The sequence below is a fragment of the Heptranchias perlo genome, chromosome 15 (genome assembly GCF_035084215.1).
Source record: "Heptranchias perlo isolate sHepPer1 chromosome 15, sHepPer1.hap1, whole genome shotgun sequence".
Taxonomy (NCBI): domain Eukaryota; kingdom Metazoa; phylum Chordata; class Chondrichthyes; order Hexanchiformes; family Hexanchidae; genus Heptranchias; species Heptranchias perlo.
In genome coordinates, this window is record NC_090339.1 from 32,454,709 (window position 1) to 32,481,029 (window position 26,321).

Here is a 26,321-nt window from a genome sequence, read left to right on the forward strand (position 1 = left end):
GGTGGGGAGAGAAGTAGCAGGGCAGAGGGTTTAGAAAGGGAATTCAAGAATGTAGAACCATGATAGCTGAACACTCTTCCACCTTTGTTGGAGTCGATGGAGAGGGGAATGCACGGTAGGCCAGTGTTGGAAAAACAGAGAATGATTACTGGGGTTCGAGGCTGGAGGAGGCTGTGATTTGTGAATGAGGATTTTGAAGTCAATATGTTGGGGATGGGAAATTAGAGGTCAGCAGTGAAAGGCACTTGACCAGTCTCAACGGGGATGGGCCCACAGCACAAAATGACCCCAATTTTGCATTAAATGGCAATTTCACTCAGATATGACACTGGTTTAGGAAATGCAAAATGTCTCATTGGTGCAGTAGGGGTGGTTTTCTGAGGTTGGAGCTAAGTAAGGCACATTGTTCAAGCAGAATAGAGAGACTCATTCTGCATCTATCCATGCTAAAGCTGACAGATACCTGGGCCTGGATATTAACTCGGAGCTGGGAAGCAAGTGGGGGGTAGGATTTTCAGACGGGAAATCCAGAAGTAAGGGCCTCCTGCACGTCGTGGTGATTTTGATGGTGGGATGTCTTTAACATTTTTTCAACAGGTTTCACACCCGCCTGCCAGGGTTTGGGGGGGGGCAATCACAGGGGTGGTGGGGGAATTCGGACATTGTGGGGGTGAGGGGTGGGGTTAGCTGATCGAGGGGTATTTGAAAGGTAAGCATGGTGAGCTGCGGGGAAGCATTCCTGCTCCTCTTGGCCCACAAGCTGTGCAATGAAGGCACTTTCCCCATGGATCTAGCCCTTCTCGCCTCCTTTACTTGCCATGATTCCCGCAGCCTGGGAAACCCGTGCTGGATGCGTTAAATTCAGAGGTCTCTTAAATTCAATTTAAAATCACCTAATTATCATCTTATAATCAGGTAAATTGCTCCGATAAGTACCTGCCCGCCTGCATTAATTATTGACCCACCTCCGGCGAATAGGTTACTCGCACACATCCAAACATGCCTTTGTTAAACCCGAAAGTGGGTGTGCTGGAGCCTGGTTGCGATCACGCTGGAAAATTGTATTATTTTAACTTCCCACTTGCCCCAAACCCACCCGTCCTTGGAGGTTAAAATCCCCCCTGACTGGTGCCTGACTTGAAAAAGTACAAAAAATGGTTCAAGTTCAAATGTTAACATCCCTCTTGATCAGGTACAAGAACAAAATTGTTGTTTACCAGAAACATTTTGCAGGTCAGAGTAACTTGAAAAAAGCAGCATTCCAACAACTAAGTTCACTTTCAGCAATAAATTTCTTTTATTTAGGATAGAAAAATATTGACACGAAACCCTCCTCCCCTCAATTTCCATGATCTACACAGTGGCGTTTGATTTGTGAAAGACTTTGATGAGGAATTGGAAAACAGGCATAAAAGACTCAGCAAGCTTGTTCAAAACATGCAAGGAACTGAATAGTAAAACGTGTATGCACCAAGATAATGGTGGCATGATAATACCGGGCTCAGCAAAAGAAGCAAAATGTAAGATCAAGTCCTTCCTCTCACTTGGGAACTGCTAACTCTTTCAGAACTTCCTGAAGGATATAAATTATTTTGCAAATTTTAGACCTTCTGGTCTTTTGAGAATCAAAGCTTTTTCTTTTTGTGCAAAGAATGTCAAAATAAAAAAAGAATGAAAATGAAAGAAGATCAAGATATCAACACATAAGAAGCTGGTAGCAGTGGTGTCCAACAGTGTGAGAGACAGATCAAAAACTATTGGATTCTTGGAGGCTGTGATTTAGGTCAGATAAGCTGCAATTTACAGACATCATTTTCAAATGATGTTTTTGACTGTCTGTCCCCAGAATACTATTGGGAGGTACATTTACTTGAAGTTATTTGAATCCTATACATTTATTACTGTTCCCAGACAGTTCTATGCAAAATACTTGGGTCCACCCAGCTGATACTTGAACCAGGCAGCAAAACTCATTCCAATCCAAGTAGGCAGCTTTGCAGCGAAGCTGGGGAATACTGTGCAGGCTTCAGTATGAGATCAAGATCAGAGCATTGGGAAAGAAATATAAGAAAACATAGAAACAGAAAGTTAAAAACGGAAATAGAAAGAAAAATCAGATAGTGGGACACCTACAATAGTAATATAGAGAGATGCATGAAAAAGATAGATAGTAAGAAAATGATACTTTAAGAGACTGACAATTAGAAAGATCAAGAGACAGGAAGATAGACAGAGAAATAGTGAGACTGAGAGACTGAGAGACCAAGAGACAAAGACAGAGACAATGTACTCAGGAAATGGGCAGAAATCAGAGGTAGGATTACTATTGAATAACTAAAAAAAAGAAACAGAATTATTCATTGAGAATTATCAAAGAACTCATAAGGGAATCATGAGGCTGATTTTCATATTTAGTTTTAATCAGGCAGGCAGTGGACAGCGTGTCCACTATGCCTGCTCAATGACGTTAGCATGAGATCCAATCTATTTTCATGGTGGGATCTTATTTTAATATTCAGGGTGAGCTGCCAGCATTAATCATGCTCCCTAAAGGCAGCTCATCCATTTGAATGGCAGGAATTCCAGTGGGGCTGCCGTTATTTAAAGGCAGCCTGCATCTTTTAAAGGGGAGGTGCACTTTTTATATGGTGGATAGTAGAACTCGTTTTTACACCTGCAAAGAAGATGACTGCAGCCAGGCGACTGTGGTTTGTGTATGTTGTTATGGAGGAACTTGTAGAGCAAGTCAACAGCAGGAAGGAGGCTTTGTTCCCCTGTGATGAGCATCAGGTGCCCAAGCAAATAGTTTAGCAGCAGTGGAGAAAGGTGGCTGAACATGTAAATGTTCTTTCTGACATCTGCTGCTTCTTCCTCTCATCATGGACACTATGCTAAGCTTACTATATTACTCACATATAAATGTCACATGCATTGCTCCAAGGACCTGGTAACAATGCAGGAAAAATATGAATGCCCTCACCAGAGCTACTACGGTAAGAATTCCTTCACATCTTTCCTACAGCCCTGCACCACCTACTTTAGCCCCAGCACAGAAATTGGCACCCTGCATCCTGTAGATAGTGAGTTAGAGGAGTCTGTGCATTGGTTAAATAACTAAACATATATGATCAGATGCAAGTGCAGGTGGAAAGAATGGTTCAGGATACAGCGCATTGCATTCTGAGCTTGCATCCTAGCTCTGCTGCAGAGGACAGAGATTCAGGGGTGCAGCCTTTAAAATAAGGATGATTTCTGTGCACTACCAATTGCTCAATACACTAGACTTCCTGCCTGGGAGCTTCTGCAGCATGTTGGACAGTATGGAAGATTCCACAGCCAGCTTGTGTGGGCTTCAGTCACATGGCATCAACACACACTTATCCATGGAGTGTCTAGTCACCTTAATGGATGCTGCAGCTGAGCCCTTCATGTAGGAGTCTCCGGCACCAGTTACGGCATCCCTTCGGGATGCTTGTAGTGGTGCCATCCAGGCTCTGGGCTCCACTATCTCCTCTGCCCTGAACAAACTGGGTACTGAACAGAAAGGGGCCTCAATTGGATCATGGATTTCCTTCAGTCTGGTCTCCTGTAAATCAGTGAGAGCACTGAGCCACTGGCCCTTGGGAGTGGCAATGGTGCAATGGGAGAGCCACATGTTGCCCTCTCTCACAATGACAGTATACCCTTGCAACCCCCTCAACAAATCCCTGCCCTGGTGTCAGGCAACCAGCTGAGCCAGACTGTCCTGACTGCCACTGAAATGCTGCAGTCTGCAGCCGGTCCTTCTCAAACTTGAACTCCTAAAAAAATTGCAAACCACAAGCATCTCAAGGGCCCTAATCTGAGCCACAGCATCCTCTCACCTCCCATGCTCTAGTCACTGGGGAAGCATTCCATAGGAGCGCTGGAATAGCCAAGAGAGCATGTAAGACAGGCACTAGGGGCTTTCACCAGGGTGATCATTAGTATTACAACTTGTTCGGAGTATTGCAAAATTATGTTTTATGAAATCTTTGCGCAGAGAGTGTTCCCAATGTATTGGATGACCCTACAATGTTAGGTGACACGAATAACAGTTTTGGTCTTTGGACAGATGCTGTTCATTGGAACGTGGAAGGACTGGGAGAGATGCTCATGGTAATGGTTAACACAGGAGAACATGGATTGATCAGCTGACGTGCTATTCAATAAGCTGCCGCTGAAGAGCTCTGGCTGCAAGCAACTTTTAGAGTCCTCCCACTTCCTCACCACCCTCAAAGTCATCTCCCTCCTCATGATGAAGGTCCTCCTCTAATGCTGGCTCCATGTATTATCCCCTTTGCAGTGTAACGCTATGCTGCATTCGGCAAGGCATTATGATTCGGAACACTCTTTGTGGGTGGTATTGCAGCATTCCATCATACCTGTCCGAGCAGTGGGATCTTTGCAGAGGTTGTGATGTCTCCTTGTGATAATCCTTCAACAAGGCTAAATTACTAAAGTAACCACAGTCTGATTGAATTGTTATATAAAGCAAGACCTAAATGTTAGAATGGGTTGGATGGGCTCTATTGACATTCTTGTAATCTTGTGATCTCAAACTGATACTATATAGGACAACTGCCCTGTCATATGAAGTTTTCTAAACTATTACAAACAATTCGATAACTGAAGTAAACAATTAATCAGCTTTTTACAAAACAGCTATTAATACCTTTTTTTTATTCGTTCATGGGATGTGGGCGTCGCTGGCAAGGCCAGCATTTATTGCCCATCCCTAATTGCCCTTGAGAAGGTGGTGGTGAGATACCTTCTTGAACCACTGCAGTCTGTGTGGTGAAGGTTCTCCCACAGTGATGCAGGAATCCTGGAACTCCCTACCTAACATCAACATACCACAGCACATATGAGGTGATATTAGCATACACACATGTTGATGTATTTGTGTGAAATTCCATTATCTGCTACTTTAACAGAGACACTAACGTCTTTTTTTCAACAGGTTAATGCCTCCATTAAAATAGCACACAAAGAAATATGATTTAAATGTCTTAACATGTTCATATGCTAATATCACATGTGATTTCACCCGATAGCTTTGTTAGGTTATGAATTTTAAATATCCATTTTTCAAAACATTCTGCCTGAATGGCTCTGTTGCTTGTTCCTAGTTATACACTCTCCTAAATCAGCACGAACAAACTTTCTTTTGATCACTGTATGTGAGTGAGAGAGAGGTGAAGAGGTGAATTCCTGTGAAGATGACGAGCTTTTATTTTACGCATTAAAACTGCATCACTATGCAACTTTGCCCCTGCATTAGTTATGCAGTCTCACTCAACGTGATTAGCTGTCTGTAGGGGCTTAAAAGCCACGTGACATCAAACCGTGTTTCCAAGTATAAGTCTTGGCCAAGCACTAGCTGTTACTTGGATAAAGGAAACTCCAGGGAAAGGTGCGCACTTAAAGCTCTGGTACCATTCACTCACTGTGAATAATATACGTGTAAATAGTGACTTTTAAATACTTAACGCAAAAAACAAAACACTGCATATACATGCTGGAAATCCAAAAGAAAAACAGAAAATGCTGGAAACACTCAGCAAGTCAGGCACAGCATTTGTGAAGAAAAGCGGATTTAACGTTTCAGTAATCTTAATGACTTCAAACCTTAAGCACAACTCCCATTTTCTCTTTGAGAGTATAAGCTGGTAAAGTGGAGTGGGTGTACCAGTGCTTCCAGGGATGGGGGAGGGAACGGTAGGGTGCTTGGGATGGTCTACACCTCTCATGTCGACCTGCCTTTTCTTCCATCAGACTCCTGGGCTACTGGAGCTTGCTCCACTTTGCCAGGTTTTCATGCTCTCCATCTCCAACTTAACTAACTTGCTTTAACTATACACACATCCTCTTGGTCTCATAAATGTTCTTTATTTTTCTAATTTCTCTTATCACGCCTCCTTTTGCCTTGTGCTATTATCCAGTGGCTCAGCATATAAAGGTACTGCCTGGTATGTTATTGAGCTTTACAGACTAGGAAAGACCCAAGATTGATCCTTGGTCTGTGCTGTTTGAACTTTTATCAGCTGTGATGATGGTTGGAGTGCTAGGATTGGCCTCAGCTCCCCTGAAGTAGAGAGGGGAAAATTCACTGGAGTTTCTGCTCCAGATTACTATCCAATGATGCCTTCCAGAATATGTGTCTTTGTGGACAGCAGTTTAAGGAATTGATCTTGGCGGTGATGTCCACTGTGCTCGAGCATCCTGCTGACACTCACTATCTAGGCTTACACCTGAAGAATGACTATTTGGATGAGCTATCAGAGGAAGGTTGACTCCTGTGGAACCATATCCCAGCCTGACTCAGTGGGCTATAAATTGGGCCGCGTAGCTCCCGTTGTGTAGGCACTACACCACCTCCTAAGGACCCAAAATGGCATCTGGAATCTGCGCGCCCACATCTAGCGTGACGTGCACCGGATGCCATCTTGGTAAAGGCGTTTGCGCATGCGCAGATAACGAAGGCCAGCACTATGTAAAGTAGGGAGAATATGCGGTAGATTAGTGTGCGACACTGATTTAAAGGGACAGATGCGATTTTGGAACTCAGTGCTCCAGCCAATGCACTGCCTTAACCACACACAGCTGAACAGATCATAGACAGCCTGGAGGACCCCCCACCAGTGCTATTTAAAGGGATCATGCTAGGTGTTGCAGGTTAGTTGCTGGATTATTGCTTCTGGCTGCTGGTACAATTGTATGCGTTTGATGAAGCTTCCCATATTTGGAGAAAGTTACAATGTTATATAAAGAGTGGTTTGGCAGGTCCTGCATTACTGTTGGTGGCATTTTAAACAGTGTGCTGAACAAGGTTTCTGACAATCATGGGTGGTCTGCTAGGGCTCCCACTGGGCATTGAACGTGAGTGGGAGTATGCAGAGAGGCCACGCAGAGCAGGTCAAGCTGCAAGGAGAGGGAGGAGGAGGAGGAGGCGGCGGCACAGGGCACTGACCCGGAGGCCATATCCAATAAGGGCCTTTAGGGCCCAATTCTCTTAACTCAACCCGAGCGAAGATCAGTGCATCCGACGGCTGTGGTTCACGAAAGAGGTTGTGATGGAGATTTGTCAACTGCCGCAGCCACAACTGCAGCCTCAGAGCAGGGCAAGGACAGCATTGCCCCTGGCTGTGAAGGTAACCGTGGCGCTGAACTTTTACGGTTCTGGATCCTTTCAGGCCTCTGCTGGTGATATGTGCAACATCTCACAGTTTGCAGAGCACCACTGCATAAGGGAGGTCAGGGAGGTTCTTTCTGAGCTGCCCAACAGGCTCATAACATCCTCTCTTGACAGAGAGAAGCCGAATGAGTGAGCATGAGGGTTCGCTTGTATTGCAGGCTTCCCCATGGTGCAGGGTGCCATTGACTGCACACATATTGCCATGCATGCTCCACATCTCAACTTGGTCATTTTCACAAACAGAAAGGGGTCCACTCCCTCAATGGGCAGCTGGTGTGCAACCAGGCACAGCGCGTCATGCAAGTCAATGCCCCCTACCTTGGCAGCAGTCATGATTCCTTCATTATGTGCCAGTCCAAAGTCTCACCTATTTTTCAACTGGCACGGCAAGTCAAAGGTTGGCTACTAGGCGACAAGGGCTACCACCTCGTAAGATGGCCCATGACTCCGGTCAGGAACGCAGGCACATGTGCAGAGCAGGCTTACAATGAGAGCCGTGCGGCCACACGCAACGTCATCAAGCATACCGTAGGCATCCTGAAGCAATGCTTCCACTGCCTGGACTGTTCTGGAGGAGTTCTGCAGTACTCGGCTGAGCATGTGTCAAGATTCGCTGTTGGGTGCTGCATGCTGCACAACCTCGCCCTTATGAGAGGTCAGCCCTTGTCACCGCCTATCTGGCGAGACCCTGAGCCAGAGGAGGAAGAGGAGGAGGAGGAGGAAGTGGAGGAAGAGGCAAGGAGGCAACAAAGTGCACAGGCCCTGTCTGCCGGAGCTCTGCGTGCTCACCTTATCAATGAGCGATATCAGTAACCTCAACGACACCTCCCAAGTCACCAACAGTCCTACACTCCTTACCTTTCCTCTCCCACATGACCATCAAATCATCCTCCTTATGATTACACATTGCTTCCTCTTACAACTCATCGCATAAATAAAAACCACCACCAACTGCGACTTCAAATACAAATTCATAAACTAACACATGATATCATGTATACAACTATTCACCCTTGTGCATTCCCTTAGTGCCTATCCTCCGTGTGCCGTTGCCTTTCCTAGTGCTCCTACGAGATGCATCCTGAGTGGCTGGTGCATGGGTAATGGAAGGCTGCTGACGTTCAATTGAGAAGAGTGCAGATGGCCTTGGAGGACAACCTCGAGCAGCTCTGGGACGGGAGAGCCTGGCTTCAGACTGCACCATCTTGGCATGGGCTGCAGCAGTCTGGCCTGGCTGGTTGACAGGCAACAGCAAGGACACTGGCAGAGTGGCAGGGGTGGGAGCAGGAATGCTGTCATCCTGAGAGAGGACAGCAGATTTGACTGCCATGGCCCCACTGCCACTTGCATGGGGTGGCACCTCAGCAATCCTGGTGATCTGCTGGAGAACAGATCTCTGGAGTTCTGTGATGCTGTGGAAGCCCCATTCCACAGTGGAACCCTAAGCCACGATAGCAGCAGTCTGAGCTTCCAAGGAACCAGTCTGAGCTCCAAACGTAGCAGTCAGACCTTGGATGGTGGATATCTGTGCTGCAATGGAAGCTGTGACATTGGTCATCAGACACTGCATCACGATGGGTTCCACAGGTGTGCTGATGGAGGTCACCACCCATTCCACGTAGGTAAGGATGGGCTCCAAGGTCTGCGCAAAGCCCTGTTCCAAGTTCGATGTGGACTCCTCCATGCTCCGTGACATTGTGCGCAGCCTTTCTGGCAGGGTTTCCAGTGCACCAAACATTTGGTTGTGTATGCCCATCAGCCGTCTTCTGTAGCCAGGCCCATCGAAGTCCTCATCTGACTCCTCTGCAACAGAACTAGTGTGCGACCTCACCCTCCAATGAGGTGGAACCTGCAGCATCAGTTCCCCCTGCCCCGGCTCCTAAGCACTTGTGCTCGGTGTCTCACTATGTGTAGATCCCTCCTCTATCCTAGCCTCTACACTACATGTAGTGTCAGTATCTGAGCTGGTGGCTGCAAGTGTCAGATCAAGTGATGGTACGGCTTCATTGTCACTCTCTTCCTCCTCCTCGAACGGCGCTGGCTCCAGTTCTTGGGCACCTGCAATGACAAAAGGAGATGGGTTGAGTTGTGGACCGGGGGTGGAGAAAGCAAATAGTGTCAGCACGTACGTCAGAAAAGATTGTGGGATGAGGGAGATGTGGGAAACAAGAGGGAGGATTAGGTATGAAGAGACTCTCATCGTCGCGACCTCCAGCGCCGCCAGTGGCTACGGCCGCACGACGGCCAGTCCAATGACCCCAGCAGTGTCTCCTCCATGGGGGTGAGGACATGTAGGTGTGGCTGTCCTACCCCAGGTCTTTTCTGCTGCTGGCTGTTATGCGCCACCTTCTCCTGCAAGACAGAGGAAAGTGTGTCAGTGAGTGTCCTGCAAGGTGTTTGGACGATGCGTCATGGTTGAATAGCTGCCAGTGTCTGTGACCTGTGAGTTGTGGGTATGTGGCTTGCAAGAGTGGTACTATGTGAGGGTGAGATGCAGCATCCGAAGTGCAGCGTGTATCCACCTCGTCCACCAAGACCTCTAGTACATCATCCGAGAACCTTGGTGCACGCTCTCTTGTAGGTCCACCCATTAGATTTTTCTTCCACCACCAATTGAATTGACAGTGCACGTCCCCTTTAAGAGGTACAGGCTGCCTTTATGTAGTGCTGGCTACTTCCCATATTGGGCCCCTGCTGGTGTGTGCAGCAATCATGGAGATTATTGTACAACTCGAATCTCACATGCTGCCTGCTTCTAAACGACCGGGCATGGGTTAATCGCGCACTGCGACTCCCGCACCTGGTTTCATGGGTTAACCAATTTAACCCCCAGTGTTTTCAGGAGAAAGGGAGGGGGGAGAAAAGAGACAAAAAATGAGACTGTTCATAACGCTGACCACTCACCTTGTTAGATAGTTGCCACTTTTGCTTATTTGAATGTCCAGTACATTTGTCCACCTTGTGCATTTATTTAATTCATAATGACCAAAAACTATTAAAATAAGGAGTAATGAGACTCCACATTTTTAAAAGACAATTTTTAGTTGTTTGGCAGTCATTAAGACTTACTGTGCTGTTAAAACTTAGTTTAGGCCTGGTATATTTAAGTGTACCTGTTTTGTGGCGATATTAGTTTGTTTCCAGCTGGGCAGAAGAGCAAGTTTGCGCTGGTCCGTTGATTTTGTGGATTGCAGCTGGCAATATCCCTTTAAGGAAAAGCTGACAGATTGCCAGCTAACCTGGAAGAGCAAGTTCCAGATTTCCTCATTTCACTGCGCATTTGTGAATGCTGGAACCTGCTTTTTCACTTGGCCACTAACAACGGTGAGTGCTATTGAGCTCACCATTCTTTTTAAAGCAATTTCTGACCCAATATCTTTTTTAGGAACAGGAACAGTCCATTAAGCCCAAGAGGCGTGACTCTTTTTCTATCTTTATATGAAAACTTAATTTTAAGAAGCCAGTCATTACAAATAAACTTATTAAAAAATGAAACAGGAAAACATCTCAAACATTTAGCAATTAACGGACAAGTTGGAAACATTTTAAAAATAACTAAAAAATAGAAAAATTGTACACTGGTTTTCATGTTGATATTATTGTCGTATGTATTCTCTACACAGAATCTACAGGGGGCCAGATCAGTGACATTATTGTGCATATTTTCACAATAGGTTAACAGACTTCAGGATTGGGACAGCCATGGCGTTGGGGCACAGTCAGACACAAGTGCACAGAGGCCATCCTACCTTTTCTAGGAGGGTGGGGGTGGGGATTTTGTTTTCCTGCTCAACTGGGAACAGTTGGTGATGTGCTCCCATCATCTGTCTGGCATGAACCTGTCCTTCCTCCTGCAGTAAAGTATTCTGGTTTATAAGAAGGCACTTGTTGTATGGGCCTTCAGGAATAGGGGCCACACTGCTTGGTACTTTCCCAGTTCTAGTCAGAGACCATACATCATCCACTCGGACAGGTATATAGAGAGTATTCTCTAAGTACACTCAGTTAGTTAGGATGCGCTGAACGTCCACAAATCTGATTGGGTGACAAGGCAGAAATCATCTGAGAATCTGAAGAGCATGTATGAGCGGTTAGACATAGGGTTTCCAAATGCTCCAACTCTTTGGGCAGAATGCCACTGGCCCAAATAAAGTGGAGGAGGGACAACCTCATTAGGAACGTGCAGAAGTGCTCATCCAAAAGAGCTGCTCAGGCACAGTGGAAGAAGGTGGCCTTGGCAGTAAATGTCACCTCCACTACACCCCACATAGCAACCGAGAGCTGCAAGAAGTTTAATGACCTCACAAGGGCAGCCAAGGTAAGTGGGGCCATTCACACCTTCCAAGAATGCACTGCACCAAGCCTGTTTGCATGAATCTTTGCACATCAGAAAATTCTGGTTGGTTGTTTGTGTAGGCATTAAACAGCAGGAGTGATAGCACTGAACCTTGAGGCAACCCATTTCGTTGAGTACGCCATCGACTTTTCTGACCATCCATCTCGAAAAAGAAAAGCTGATTCTGGAGCAGGGAGGAGATGACCTGGACCATCTTGCTATTTCTCAAAATTCTTGACATTTTCAGTAGAAGTGCATGGTGGTTCATAGAGTAGTGAGCAGCCAACAAATCAATAAACATAGACCCTGTCATTTTGCAGTTTTCAAAGCCATCTTCGATGTATTCATTAGGTTTTCAACTTGTCTGCAGCATGAACATCCTGGGCAGAAACTAGCTTGGTCAACAGCCAACTGTCCTTCCCCTACTGGCACTATTTTACCCATTATCAGCTGCTCATATAACAGATGGAACAGGACAAACGCAGGGATGGTGATGGAATATCCAGAGAGCTTGATTGGTAGATATGATTCTGTGAGTATAACTAAGGCAGGCTGTTGCTCAACTAATCTGTAGGATAGCTTTCTCAACTTGGGCCCCAGTCCTCAAATGTTGTTAAAAGGACTTTGTAGGGTTGACTGGACTAGGAAGTCTTGTCCTGATCCAATGTCCTGGTCATTATTGATAGGTCTATCAAGTTTTTTCCTTATTATTGATCTTTCTAACAGTTGTTTACAACTGAGTGCCTTTCAAGGCTACTTGAGAAGGCATTATAAATCAGCTACATTGTGTGAGACTGGAGTCACGTGTAGGCCAGATCGAGTACAAGTGGCAGGCTCCCTTGCTTGAAGGACATTAGCAAACCAATTGGGTTTTTAAGACAATCCGCCAGTTTTCATGATTATTTTTCTGGTATTAGCCTACAAAATACCAGATTTATTGAATTCAATTTCATAGCTTGTCATGATAGGATTTAAACCAACAACCAGAAAGGTTCAAGGTTCAATCCCCAAACTGTGCTGAGTTAGTTGTTTTCAGCCAAGGCAGCAGTAGAGGTGTTAACACTGATTTTGGTGCCCCCTGGGCTAAAGAAGGAAAAACTCAGCTAGGGTTCCCACTCTTGATTGTTGTCAGGTTTGGCTTTTTTGTGAAGGCCCCCACATTCATCATCTAAACTCACACTTGAAGAACGATCACTTGGACGAAGTGCCAAAGGGTGATCATTTTAAAAGTTTATTTTAAGTAAACTTTTATGAAGGTGAATTACAACTCAAAATATCTGGGGAGTTAAATTGGATAACCCCTGAAACTGGGCGCAGGGGTCACAGTGCGCGATTAATCCGCGCCCTGTCGTTGGGATGCAGGCAGCACGTAACATTCGTTAAGTGAGGTCAACTGTCAAGTGGCACCCCCTACCACCTGCACCACTAGCCGCATCCACTGCTCCATGCACTACACCCCCCATCACCCACATACCAACAAACTCTTTCAATTAGTACTCAACTCTTCCAATCAGATCTTTCCTCTCACCCTCACACATTATCACTGTTACAAGCCACACACCCAAAACTCACAGGTCACACACACTGGCAACAATTCAACCATGACAGGCACATCACCCAAACATCTTGCAGGGCACTCAATGACACACGTCCCGCTGTCTTGCAGGAGAAGGTGGCACATAGCAGGAGGCAGGAAGTGACAGTGGCTCCACGGAACATGAACCTGCTGACCTCTCTCAGGATGACTGTATTCCTGTCCCACCCCTGCCACTCTGCCAGTGCCCTTGCTGTTGCCTGTCAGCTAGCCAGCTCACTCCCTGTAGAGTATTGAAACTTTATCATGGGAATATAGGAGGATAGGAACAGGAGTAGGCCATTTAAACCCTCAAGCCTGTTCCGCCATTCAATGAGATCATGGTTGATCTGTGACCTAACTCCATACACCCGCCATAGCCCCATATCCCTAAATACCTTTGGTTAACAAAAATCTATCAATCTCAGATTTAAAAATAACAATTGAGCTAGCATCAACTGCCATTAGTGGAAGAGCATTCCAAACTTCTACCACCCTTTGTCGTGTAGAAGCATTTCCTAGTTTCACTCCTGTAAATCCTGGCTCTAATTTTTAGACTATGTCCCCTAGTCCTAGTATTCAAGTATAGGAGACCTTCAAAAACAGGTACAAATGCATCAGTAGCCAGAAGCAATAATCCAGCAACTAACCTGTAAATCCTGCATGATCCCTTTAAATAGCGCTGGTGGGGGATTCCTCCATGTTGTTCACGACCTGTTCAGCTGTGCAAGGTTGTGACACTGCGTTGGCTGGAGCGTTGAGTTCTAAAATCGCAACTGTCCCTTTAAATCAGCATTGCATATTGATCTAACACATATTCTCCTTACTTTACATGCTGCCGGCATTCGTTATCTGCATGTACCCAAACGCCTTTTCCGAGATGGCGTCCGGCGCACATCACGCATTCCGGACACAATTCTGGGTCCTTAGGCAGCCACGTAGCACCTACAAAACGAGTGCTACGCGGCCCAATTTATAGCCCATGGGTTCTTGCACGCTGCAAGCTTAAATTGAAAATTCATTAGCTGCAGGCCCACGATTTTCTGATGCCCACCTACATTGTGCAAGATATCTCACGCGTGACATGGCTCAGAAAATAGACACTTTTAAATCTTTTTTTTAATCTCATCCTTCTAACCACGAGGGAACTAGTTGAAATGGGTGACCTTCAATCCGTTGTCCTGCGTGATTGACAGGACTGGTGAATACAACGAAAGGTTGTGACTAGCACTTTAAGTACTACTCTCTGTGCACGCCACAATTCATGTGAACAAAATGGACATGTACCTTCCATTATAATATAATAAATAATTTATAATTCTGTCTAGGTTGTCACCCGTAGAAAATACGTTTTCCACATTCATGGCACATAGGTTTCCACACAAAGGACAACCCCTTCCCTTACAACACTCTCACATAACACAGTCATTTATAATGCAGTGTTGCTTGGATTCAAATCTGACCATTCCCAACTCTTGAGAGTATTCATTCTCGGTGCCTTTGTGCTTACTCTGTCGTGTTGCCCAGTCACTCAATGTGTCAGCATTTTAGCTATCTCTGTAACAACTTCCCTCCTAAGCTGAGACTCTCACAGCAGTTTTCTAATTGGTCAAGTCCCCATTTGGCTAAATCTCTTTCCATGGCTTTCTTGTTCAACTCTCTTATTATAATTTCCCTCTTTTGATTAACAACAGCTAATACTCTCAATGGCTCTAATTGCCCACGGTAACTTCCTTCTTCAACCTCATATCTGCTCAAGCACATCTCTCACAGCAGTTTTTCTCTTAGCAAAGCCCATCATGGCAGTTTCTTGCTTAGCCAGATCCTCACAGCAAATTTCTTCTTAGCAGGTCCCTCAAAGTAGTTTCACTTTCAACAATGGGACCTTTCAACAGTAGTAAGCCAAACAACCCAGTTTTACTTGTGCTGAAGTTCCTTCCTGCAGCTTCCCACTTGGTCAGCTCCCTCGTGGCAACTTCTCTCCAGTTCAGGTCCCGCATAGCAGGTCACAAGACTTTACCTATTTAGTAGCTATCCCTCTCAGTTAAGTCCCTCATAATGGGCTTCCCTCTCTGACAGGGATCCTGGAATCATGTTCCCATCTTAGCTTCTTTCAGCACTGACAACATAAGATACATTGAGAATGTTGCATATGGCACTGGTTTTGTTTGTACTGTTCACCTAATTGGCATAAGAAACATGTTAAAATGAGGGCCTATGTAAAAGTCTGCTAGATTGATTTATAATGGCATCAGAAGGGCTTTAAGCACCTATAAATAGCTTGATAGAAAATTGCTACTTAGTCAGAAAATGGGTTCAATTTTCAGGACGTATTTAGAATTAAACATTTTCATGGCAGTGACTTAAATTTTCCCAGTTCCCAGCTAATTAAAAATGTTCTATTTACTTCAGTTCTGAGTTTAACTTTGTAGTTCGTAGTCTTTTGGTGCAAAGTGTCCACTCCCACTCAACAGTGATGGCTGAAAAATTATGTGATTGGGATGCATATAGCCCATATTTGTCATTTGCACAATCTTACAAGTTATTCAGACAAACAAAACCATGGGTGTTTGAGATTAGCAGTTGCATTTGCTATAATAAATGACAACACAAAGTGGATTGATAACAAAATTGCAACAAAGCATGCATGTTAGTGATTGTACTCCATCGGCCATGAAAAAGGCAACCAACTGTCACTGTCACAGTGAAAGCTGTTAGTTTATTGTAGCTGTAATATTTCACATGGTAACCTATACTTCAGGGTCATCTCCATTATGGGTGAACACAGAATCAAATTTTGAACCCAAAGCCAACTTAATTTGCACCAGCTTGAGTTAATCACCAAATTCTCCAAATTGTCTTAATTGAGACAGGTAAAATTTCTAGGTGCCTGCCTCTTTAATAAAAATAGAGTCATACAGACACAGAGAGATTCAACTGTCCCTCTGTAAACACATGGTAGTTATCAGTGCATTTTTGAGGAATGTCGTTGCTTTTTGTTCCCAATTACAACATCAAGCTCTCCCAGGTCAGACTATAGCTCTTCCACTCATTCCTAACTGGGTGTCTTAAAGCCAATCTCAGGAGAGCACCTCAACCACAACAAATGTAGCATTTCAATTTGCTACACCAGCTATCCTTGAGACCTCTGAGTAAGATTGGTGGCAAACAAGGCTAAATTAGGGACAGCTTTATGCTGTGGACCTGCACCCACAAGGAACTGAGTCATTAGGTGTTGACTTAGATGGTGCAGTGGAGCAACTGCTCCCCAGATGTTAATATTAAGGAAGTGGTGCACCCCAATGTGAGAAAGTTGCTTTTGCCATACTCAAGGCTCATTGTTGGCCAGTCTGCCTATCTGCTCCTCTCTGATTCAGGGAGTTATAGGAGACACTGGTATTATGTCAAATTCAACAAATTAAAATGTACTGCACCCATGGAGGCTGTGTTATTAAAACTTCCTAAAGATTGCCACTGTCCAAAACTTCACTACAGTGCTCTGACCATTCTCCAGTTCCAATTTATCAGTCTGTGAATATTCAAACAGGAGAATATTTTATCTAGTGTAAGGGATGAGCTGGCCTATAAAAGAAAACACATTGGGGGAGAAATTCAACCTCATTTCGCCCACTTTTTTGGGTGAAAAATGGTGGTTGGAAGAAAGAATTTCAGATCACAATCGCTCGGTCCTGATCTCCCCCTGGAGTGCGCTGGTTGTCAAATTGAAAGTTGCCAATTTGCAGTTGTGCAGAGCGCATGGCTGAAACAGGCATTAGATGCCCTCAAATAGTGGTCCTATCGCTGGTTGTAGGAACCCGATTGAAATTGGTCATTAACTGGGTGAATCTTGCACCACATATGTTCCACCCAGTTATTTTGGCGGCCTAACCTGTGGTCCTTAAAGGGATCGCAGGAGGCTGCCGACTAGAAAGTAAGTAAGTTTTTTTATAGTATAATTTCTATGGAGCCAGGATAAGCAGGAGTGCTCCTCTTAGATGTACAAAAATACTGGACTGCCGGCCCGGGCTCGCCCCCTTTGGTTCATCGCCCCCCAGGACCTACCTGTGGGCCGGCTTGATGTCGAAGCTCTTTTTGTCATTGAAAGTGCTTGGAAATAACTATATTATCAATCAGTAACACTGGAAAATGAGAATAAGAAACAAATTAAAGTTTAAAACAAAAATAAAAGCATTGCTAACAATTTTTTTAGCTTTACAGATGCTGATTGATCTATTTCGGGAATTTTCTGTTTTTATTACTAACTAAAGTGTGTTTATAAACCTATCCAGATAGTGAGCCTCAGTCCCGCTTATCCAATCTTTCACATAAGTCAGCACTTATTTTGGGTTGAGACTGCTCTAATTTAATACAGTACACTTACAGCCATCAGAAAGTGAAGGCTTTCATCCTTTTGGACTGAGGTGACAGGAACCCAGGTCCCAGGGGTAACAGAAGGTCGTGTCTATTACCACCACTGTGGTGGAGCAAAGATAATTCGCTATTGTCACCAACAGGAAGTGGGAGTACAATACTCACCCAACCCTTTGTCTGGAATGTGTAATTTGATCCAGTCTGCTGCAGAGTAATTCAAGTTCTCTGCAATTGGTAATTTGACCATTGTCAGGCAGGCTAGAGTTCAGACAAGGCACAGAGCTAACATTACTGATTTCAAAGCTAAACATCAGCGAGGGCAGTTAGAGTCATAGAGTCATAGAGTTATACAGCACGGATAGAGGCCCTTCGGCCCATCGTGTCCGCACCTGCCATCAAGCCCTGTCTAATCTAATCCCATATTCCAGCATTTGGTCCGTAGCCTTGTATGCTATGGCATTTCAAGTGCTCATCCAAAAAGTTGGTGACCTACAATGTGCATGCGTGGCACGATCGCCATCCCGCGCATGTGTGATTTTGAAAGAGGAAGTACTCGCGCCCTGGTGCCAGTCACAGCTCATTTACTTACATCTAGACCACTACCAATAGTGCTCTGTTGCTGACTACTAAGAGGTGAGGCAAGAGCATCTGGGTAATTTGTTCAACAATTTGCCTTTCCTCTCTGCCAGGCCTCTGCTTTGTACTTCTGCAGAGACCAAGAACTCAATGTATGGATGATCACATCCTACCAGATCTTTAGGTATCTAGTGCCCCAAACTAAATAAATACATTAGAAATATGCCTATAAAGTCACCAATACACCAACAGGTTAATCCCAAAACCAATCCCTACACTAAATTAGTTGATCTCAGCCGGGCTAACAGTATGGATGCTTCAAAATGTCTCAGCCTCCGGACTGCAGAAGGCAAAATTCAGCAAGATTTCTGGAATCTCGGAGCCCTGTTAGACAGTGGTCATGCATGAACATTAAGTGAGGGTAGCTATGGGCTCAGTTGGTGATGCATCATGCTTGAACACTTGCCAACATTTCTTTTACTGCTGTGACTAGAGGGGAAGTAGGAGTATGGGGAGAAGGAGGGAAACAGGAAGGGGGGTGCAGGCTAAACACCCACGTCACTTCCATTGACATCACCCTCACCTGTTCTCGTTGAATGAAATGCGCCTCACCAAACCAACTTTGCAGCTCAAATTATGTAAAATAGTCAATGCTATAGATTTGTCAAATCAGCCTCAGAGGATCAGCTACAGCATGCTGCGTGATCTTGCAGTGCCTGTTCATGGGGCCACATATTTGAAGGGGCCCACAAGTCAATTGCTGGGTTGGCCTGGCATGGATTGTTTTTAGAATCAAAGTGTGGTGGGAGTCTGCTCAATGTAGAGGTCTCACTCCTCCAACAGACAGGGGAGTTTTTCCATATCATGCTGGTAATGTGCTATGCCTGGCACAAATTGGTGTCGTGCAGCCCTCCATAGAGTGGGGCCTGGCTTGCCAGTGGAAATAATCTTTCACTATTTACCCACAGTAAGGTCCCCAGGTTTCACTCACCCCTTTACTAGCTGCTCCTCTCTCAGCATCGCCCCCCACTCATCATGTTCTTGCTGATACTCCCGAATCTGTCCAACTTATCCTGCCCTATTCCTCTCTCCCCACCCACCATAAGACCATAAGAGTTAGGAGCAGGAGTAGGCCATTCGGCCCTTCGAGCCTGCTCCACCATTTAATGAGATCATGGCTGATCTGATTTTTACCTCAACTCCACTTTTCCGCCTTTCCCCATATCCTTTGACTCTCTTGCTGATCAAAAATTTGTCTAACTCAGCCTTGAACGAATTCAATGACTCAGCCTTCACAGCTTTCTGGGGTAAAGAATTCCAAAGATTAACGACCCTCTGGGAGAAGAAATTCCTCCTCATTTCCGTCTTAAACGGGCGACCACTTATTCTGAGACTATGCCCCCTAGTTTTAGATTCCCCCATGAGGGGTAACATCCTCTCAGCATCTACCCTATTGAGTCCCCTCAGAATCTTATATGTTTCAATAAGATCTCCTCTCATTCTTCTAAACTCCAATGAGTATAGACCCAATCTGTTCAATCTATCCTCATAAGACAACCCTTCCATACCCAGAATCAACCTAGTGAACCTTCTCTGAACTGCCTTCAATGCAAGTATATTCTTCCTTAAATAAGGGCACCAGAACTGTACGCAGTACTCTAGGTGTGGTCTCACCAGCACCCTGTACAATTGAACCATGACTTCCCTGCTTTTATACTCCATCCCCCTAGAAATAAAGGCCAATATTCCGTTTGCCTTCCGGATTACCAGCTGCACCTGTATGTTGACTTTTTGTGTTTCATGTACGCGGACACCCAGATCCCTCTGTACCACAGCATTTTGTAGTATTTCTCCATTCAAATAATATTTTGCTTTTTTATTTTTCCTCCCAAAGTGGATGACTTCACATTTTCCCACATTATATTCCATCTGCCAAATTTTTGCCCATTCATTTAACCTGTCAATATCCCTTTGCAGACACTTTTTGTCCCTCTCACAACTTGCTTTTCCACCTATCTTTGTACCATCAGCAAATTTGGCCACAATACACTCTGTTCCTTCATCCAAGTCATTTGACATTCCCCAGTCTCCCTCTTATCAGGTCGCATCTAAGCCTTCACTGCTCTAAAGTAAATAGACCTAGCTCTTTGATGCCTATCTGAGTAACTAAGGTTCTTTAAGCTAGGAATTATTCTTGTAGCTCTCCTTTGAACCTTTTCTAAGGCCATTATATCACCCACCATATGAAGGGACCAAAACTGGGTGCAGTACTCCAGATGTGGTCCAGGTAGTGACCTGTATAGTGACAGAAGGGGGTCCTTTGATTTGTACTGAATGGTTCTATTAATACAATCCATTAGTTTTAGCTACAGCTTCTCTACATTAGTCATGAACCTTCAGTGATCTGTGCACAATAACACCGAGATCTTTTTCTCTTTCAACCTCTTTCAGTATTACTGCCTGTAAATGATAGTGTATTCTGTGTTGGTTCTACCAACATGCATGACACCACATTTATGCGTTATTTGCCATGTTGGTGTTTAGCGGCAGGCAGGCCTCCATGGGAGCTTCACTAGTTTCATAGACCATTCAATGGTACAGCTGCTGCTGCTCCCGAGATGCCCTTCCACACCAGGCATTGCAGCAGGCCTAGTCCGCACGCGTGATGGTGATCGATGACTATGGGCCATGAGGTTGAGGACGAGGGGGATAGTGCACCATTGCGACAGTGAGTTCCTCACAACTTGTTGTTGGAGGTGAGGGATAGGTAGGGGCGAGTTTATGGAAATGATTGATGGTGCAGTAAAGAAGCGGAACTGAGATGAGGAGAAATTTCTTCACTCAGAGGGTTATGAATATTTGGAATTCTCTACCCCAGAGGGCTGTGGATGCTCAGACATTGAGTATATTCAAGGCTGAGATCGATAGATTTTTGGACTCTAAGGGAATCAAGGGAAATGGGGATCAGGCGGGAAAGTGGAGTTGAGGTCGAAGATCAACCATGATCTTATTGAATGGCGGAGAAGGCTCGAGGGGTCATATGGCCTACTCCTGTTCCTATTTCCTATATTCTATGTTCTTAAGGAAGGAAAGAAATAAAGGAACCAAAAACACAGCAGCCAATTTGCACACAGCAAGGTCCCACAAACAGCAGAGATGGTGTTGGTGAAGTGGCAAGGTGGGATTTATGCCTGCCCATGCAATTCCGCCAGCAGCCACTCACAATGTGGAGGCGGAGGCCTCACTCCCTCAGCAGACAGGGGACTTTCACTGGAGTTTTTACAAATCATGCTGATAGCATTCGACAAGGTTCCACATTAGAGACTGTTTACAAAAATGAGAGTGCATGGAATTGGAGGCAACCTATTGGCTTGGATAGGGAATTGGTTAGTAGGTAGGAGGCAGAGAGTAGGGATAATGGATACATTCTCAAATTGGCAGGATGTGCCAAGTGGTGTCCCCCAGCGATCTGTACTGGGGCCAAAGCTTTTCACTATATTTATAAATGACTTGGATGAAGGAATAGAGAGCCGTATATCTAAGTTTGCTGACGAGGTGGCACAGTAAATAGTGTAGATGGGAGCACAAAGTTGCAAAGGGACATTGATAGATTAAGTGAGTGGGCAAAACTATGACAGATGGAGTTCAATGTGGGAAAGTGTGAGGTCATCCACTGCGGACCTAAGGAAGATAGATCAGAGTATTTTCTAAATGGCGAGAAGTTAGGAACTGTGGATGAACAGAGAGGTTTAGGGGTTCAAATACGGAAATCACTAAAAGCTAGTGGACAGGTACAAAAAATAATTTTAAAGGCTAATGGAATGTTGGCCTTTATCTCAAGGGGGCTGGAATACAAAGGGGTGGAAGTTATGATACAGCTGTACAGAGCTCTGGTTAGACCCCATCTGGAGTATTACATTCAATTCTTGGCACTGCACCTCAAAAAGAATATATTGGCCTCGGAGGGGATGCAGCGCAGATTCACCAGAATGATACCAGGGCTAAAAGGGTTACATTTTAAGGACTGGTTGCATAAACTAGGCTTGTATTCCCTTGAGTATAGAAGATTAAGGGATGATCTAATTGAGGTGCTTAAAATGGCTCGAGGGGTTTAATGGCCTACTCCTATTCCTATATTCCTGTGGCAGTCCAGGAGATCAATGTAGTCACCAGCCACACATTAGGAGGAGGGTATAGCAGCTGTTATCATTTCTGTAATGGCAACAATTACTGCCTGTATGTTTGAATTTAGCAATTCCCACCTCCCACCACCACCCCCCCCCCCCGGTTCATTTGATTCCTGTGGGTGCGTTGCCAGCAAAATTATCAGGGCCACAGAGGGGTCATGGGAGGGAAATCATTGCAGAAATCGAGATGGCCAGTTCTGGTGCAGAATTTGGGCTGAGGTGCCCTGCCCCACTCCACTTGTCAGACCACCACCCAGAAGTGGGTGGTTTTCATAAGGAAAGTCCAGGCCTTTATGTCAGAGGAAGTTGTGAACCGTCTGCTGCTCAGGTCAGACCTTGACTATCTTGTGCAGTGCTGGTCACTGAGACACAAGGGAGCTACTGATGTGCTGTGGCCAGTGCAGAGAAAAGTCACAAGGAGGATTGCTAGTATAGGAGAAAACAACATTGATTCAAATGAAGGAATGATATCAAGAAATCATTCTTCACACAAAGAAGGATCAACGCTTGACTCAAGGTGAGCCAAATGACTTTGTTCGTCCATTGTTTTCTTGTGATTTTTTTTTGAATGAAGAAGAGAAGAAGCAATGGAAGGAGGATGAGCAGCATTTATTGATACACATAACCCAACTGGCAGGGCAGCTGTAGGAGTGAAGAGGAGGTACTGTGCAGCTTGTGTTGCCTGCAATTCCCAACAGCTATTGTCTGTATTCCAAAAGATACTGTTAATTATTTACAGCTGTGGAGTAGAAGGCAATGCTGCTGTCCGTTGGCCCCGCACCTGTCTGCCGTCTTTCCTGCAACTCCATGTTTGAACCTATCTAATCAGGTTTCGGCCCTAATCAGAGTCAAAAGTGAGATCCTTTGTGACTGTGGCAGTTGTGCACAATCTATCCTCATCTTTATTTCAGTAATTTTTAAAAACAGTTGACCACACCATCCTTCTCCAATGCCTCTCCTCCTTGTCCAACTGAGTGGGAATGCTCTTGCTTTGTTCCACTATTATCTATCCAGTCGTAGCCAGAGAATCTCCTGCAATAGCTCCTCTTCCCACCCCTGCACCATTACCTCTGGAGTCTCCCCAGGGATCTATCCTTGGCCCTGTCCTGTTTCTCATCTACCTGCTGCCCCTTGGCAGCATCATCCGGAATCATGAGGTCAGGTTTCACATCTATACTGACGATACCACACCACCACCTCTCTTGACCTCTCCACTGCCTCAGTGTTGTTAGACTGTTTGTCCAACATCCAGTCTTGGATGAACTGCAAATTCCTCCAATTAAATATTGGGAGGACCAAATATATTGTCGTGTTAGCACTGTGCGTTCTCTGAACTTGATAGTGTTAGTGCTGTGCATTCTCTGAACTCGGTAGTGTTAACATTGTCTGTTCTCTGAAATCAGTAATGTTAGCACTGTGCATTCTCTGAACTCGGTAGTGTCAGCACTGTGCGTTCTCTGAACTCGGTAGTGTCAGCACTATGCATTCTCTGAACTCGGTAGTGTCAGCACTGTGCGTTCTCTGAACTCGGTAGTGTCAGCGCTGTGCGTTCTCTGAACTCGGTAGTGTCAGCACTGTGCATTCTCTGAACTCGGTAGTGTCAGCACTGTGCATTCTCTGAACTCGGTAGTGTTAGTGCTGTGCATTCTCTGAACTCAGTAGTGTCAGTGCTGTGCGACCTATGAACTCGGTAATGTTAGTGCTGTGCATTCTCTGAACTCGGTAGTGTCAGCACTGTGAATTCTCTGAACTCAGTAGCGTCAGCACTGTGCGTTCTCTGAACTCGGTAGTGTCAGTGCTGTGTGACCTTTGAACTCGGTAATGTTAGTGCTGTGCATTCTCTGAACTCGGTAGTGTCAGCACTGTGGGTTCTCTGAACTCGGTAGTGTCAGCACTGTGCGTTCTCTGAACTCGGTAGTGTCAGCACTGTGTGTTCTCTGAACTCGGTAGTGTCAGCACTGTGTGTTCTCTGAACTCAGTAGTGTCAGCACTGTGCGTTCTCTGAACTGGGTAGTGTCAGCACTGTGCGTTCTCTGAACTCGGTAGTGTCAGCACTGTGCATTCTCTGAACTCGGTAGTGTTAGTGCTGTGCATTCTCTGAACTCAGTAGTGTCAGTGCTGTGCGACCTTTGAACTCGGTAATGTTAGTGCTGTGCATTCTCTGAACTCGGTAGTGTCAGCACTGTGAATTCTCTGAACTCGGTAGTGTCAGCACTGTGCATTCTCTGAACTCGGTAGTGCCAGCACTGTGCGTTCTCTGAACTCGGTAGTGTCAGCACTGTGCATTCTCTGAACTCAGTAGTGTCAGCACTGTGCATTCTCTGAACTCAGTAGTGTCAGCGCTGTGCGCTCTCTGAACTCGGTAGTGTCAGCACTGTGCATTCTCTGTACTCAGTAGTGTCAGCACTGTGCATTCTCTGAACTCGGTAGTGTCAGCACTGTGCATTCTCTGAACTCAGTAGTGTCAGCACTGTGCATTCTCTGAACTCGGTAGTGTCAGCGCTGTGCGTTCTCTGAACTCGGTAGTGTCAGCACTGTGAATTCTCTGAACTCAGTAGCGTCAGCACTGTGCGTTCTCTGAACTCGGTAGTGTCAGTGCTGTGCGACCTTTGAACTCGGTAATGTTAGTGCTGTGCATTCTCTGAACTCGGTAGTGTCAGCACTGTGAATTCTCTGAACTCAGTAGCGTCAGCACTGTGCGTTCTCTGAACTCGGTAGTGTCAGTGCTGTGCGACCTTTGAACTCGGTAATGTTAGTGCTGTGCATTCTCTGAACTCGGTAGTGTCAGCACTGTGAATTCTCTGAACTCAGTAGCGTCAGCACTGTGCGTTCTCTGAACTCGGTAGTGTCAGCACTGTGCGTTCTCTGAACTCGGTAGTGTCAGCACTGTGCGTTCTCTGAACTCGGTAGTGTCAGTGCTGTGCGACCTCTGAACTCGGTAGTGTCAGCACTGTGCGTTCTCTGAACTCGGTAGTGTCAGCACTGTGCGTTCTCTGAACTCGGTAGTGTCAGCACTGTGCGTTCTCTGAACTCAGTAGTGTCAGCACTGTGCGTTCTCTGAACTCGGTAGTGCCAGCACTGTGCATTCTCTGAACTCAGTAGTGTCAACACTGTGCGTTCTCCGAACTCGGTAGTGTCAGCACTGTGCATTCTCTGAACTCAGTAGTGTCAGCGCTCTGCGTTCTCTGAACTCAGTAGTGTCAGCACTGTGCGACCTCTGAACTCGATAGTGTTAGTGCTGTGCATTCTCTGAACTCAGTAGCGTTAGCATTGTCTGTTCTCTGAAATCAGTAATGTTAGCACTGTGCATTCTCTGAACTGGGTAGTGTCAGCACTGTGCGTTCTCTGAACTCGGTAGTGTCAGCACTGTGCATTCTCTGAACTCAGTAGTGTCAGCGCTCTGCGTTCTCTGAACTCGGTAGTGTCAGCACTTTGTGACCTCTGAACTCGATAGTGTTAGTGCTGTGCATTCTCTGAACTCAGTAGTGTTAGCATTGTCTGTTCTCTGAAATCAGTAATGTTAGCACTGTGCATTCTCTGAACTCGGTAGTGTCAGCACTGTGCATTCTCTGAACTCGGTAGTGTCAGCACTGTGCGTTCTCTGAACTCGGTAGTGTCAGCACTATGCATTCTCTGAACTCGGTAGTGTCAGCACTGTGCGTTCTCTGAACTCGGTAGTGTCAGCGCTGTGCGTTCTCTGAACTCGGTAGTGTCAGCACTGTGCATTCTCTGAACTCGGTAGTGTCAGCACTGTGCATTCTCTGAACTCGGTAGTGTAAGTGCTGTGCGACCTTTGAACTCGGTAATGTTAGTGCTGTGCATTCTCTGAACTCGGTAGTGTCAGCACTGTGAATTCTCTGAACTCGGTAGTGTCAGCACTGTGCGTTCTCTGAACTCGGTAGTGCCAGCACTGTGGGTTCTCTGAACTCGGTAGTGTCAGCACTGTGTGTTCTCTGAACTCGGTAGTGTCAGCACTGTGTGTTCTCTGAACTCAGTAGTGTCAGCACTGTGCGTTCTCTGAACTGGGTGGTGTCAGCACTGTGCGTTCTCTGAACTCGGTAG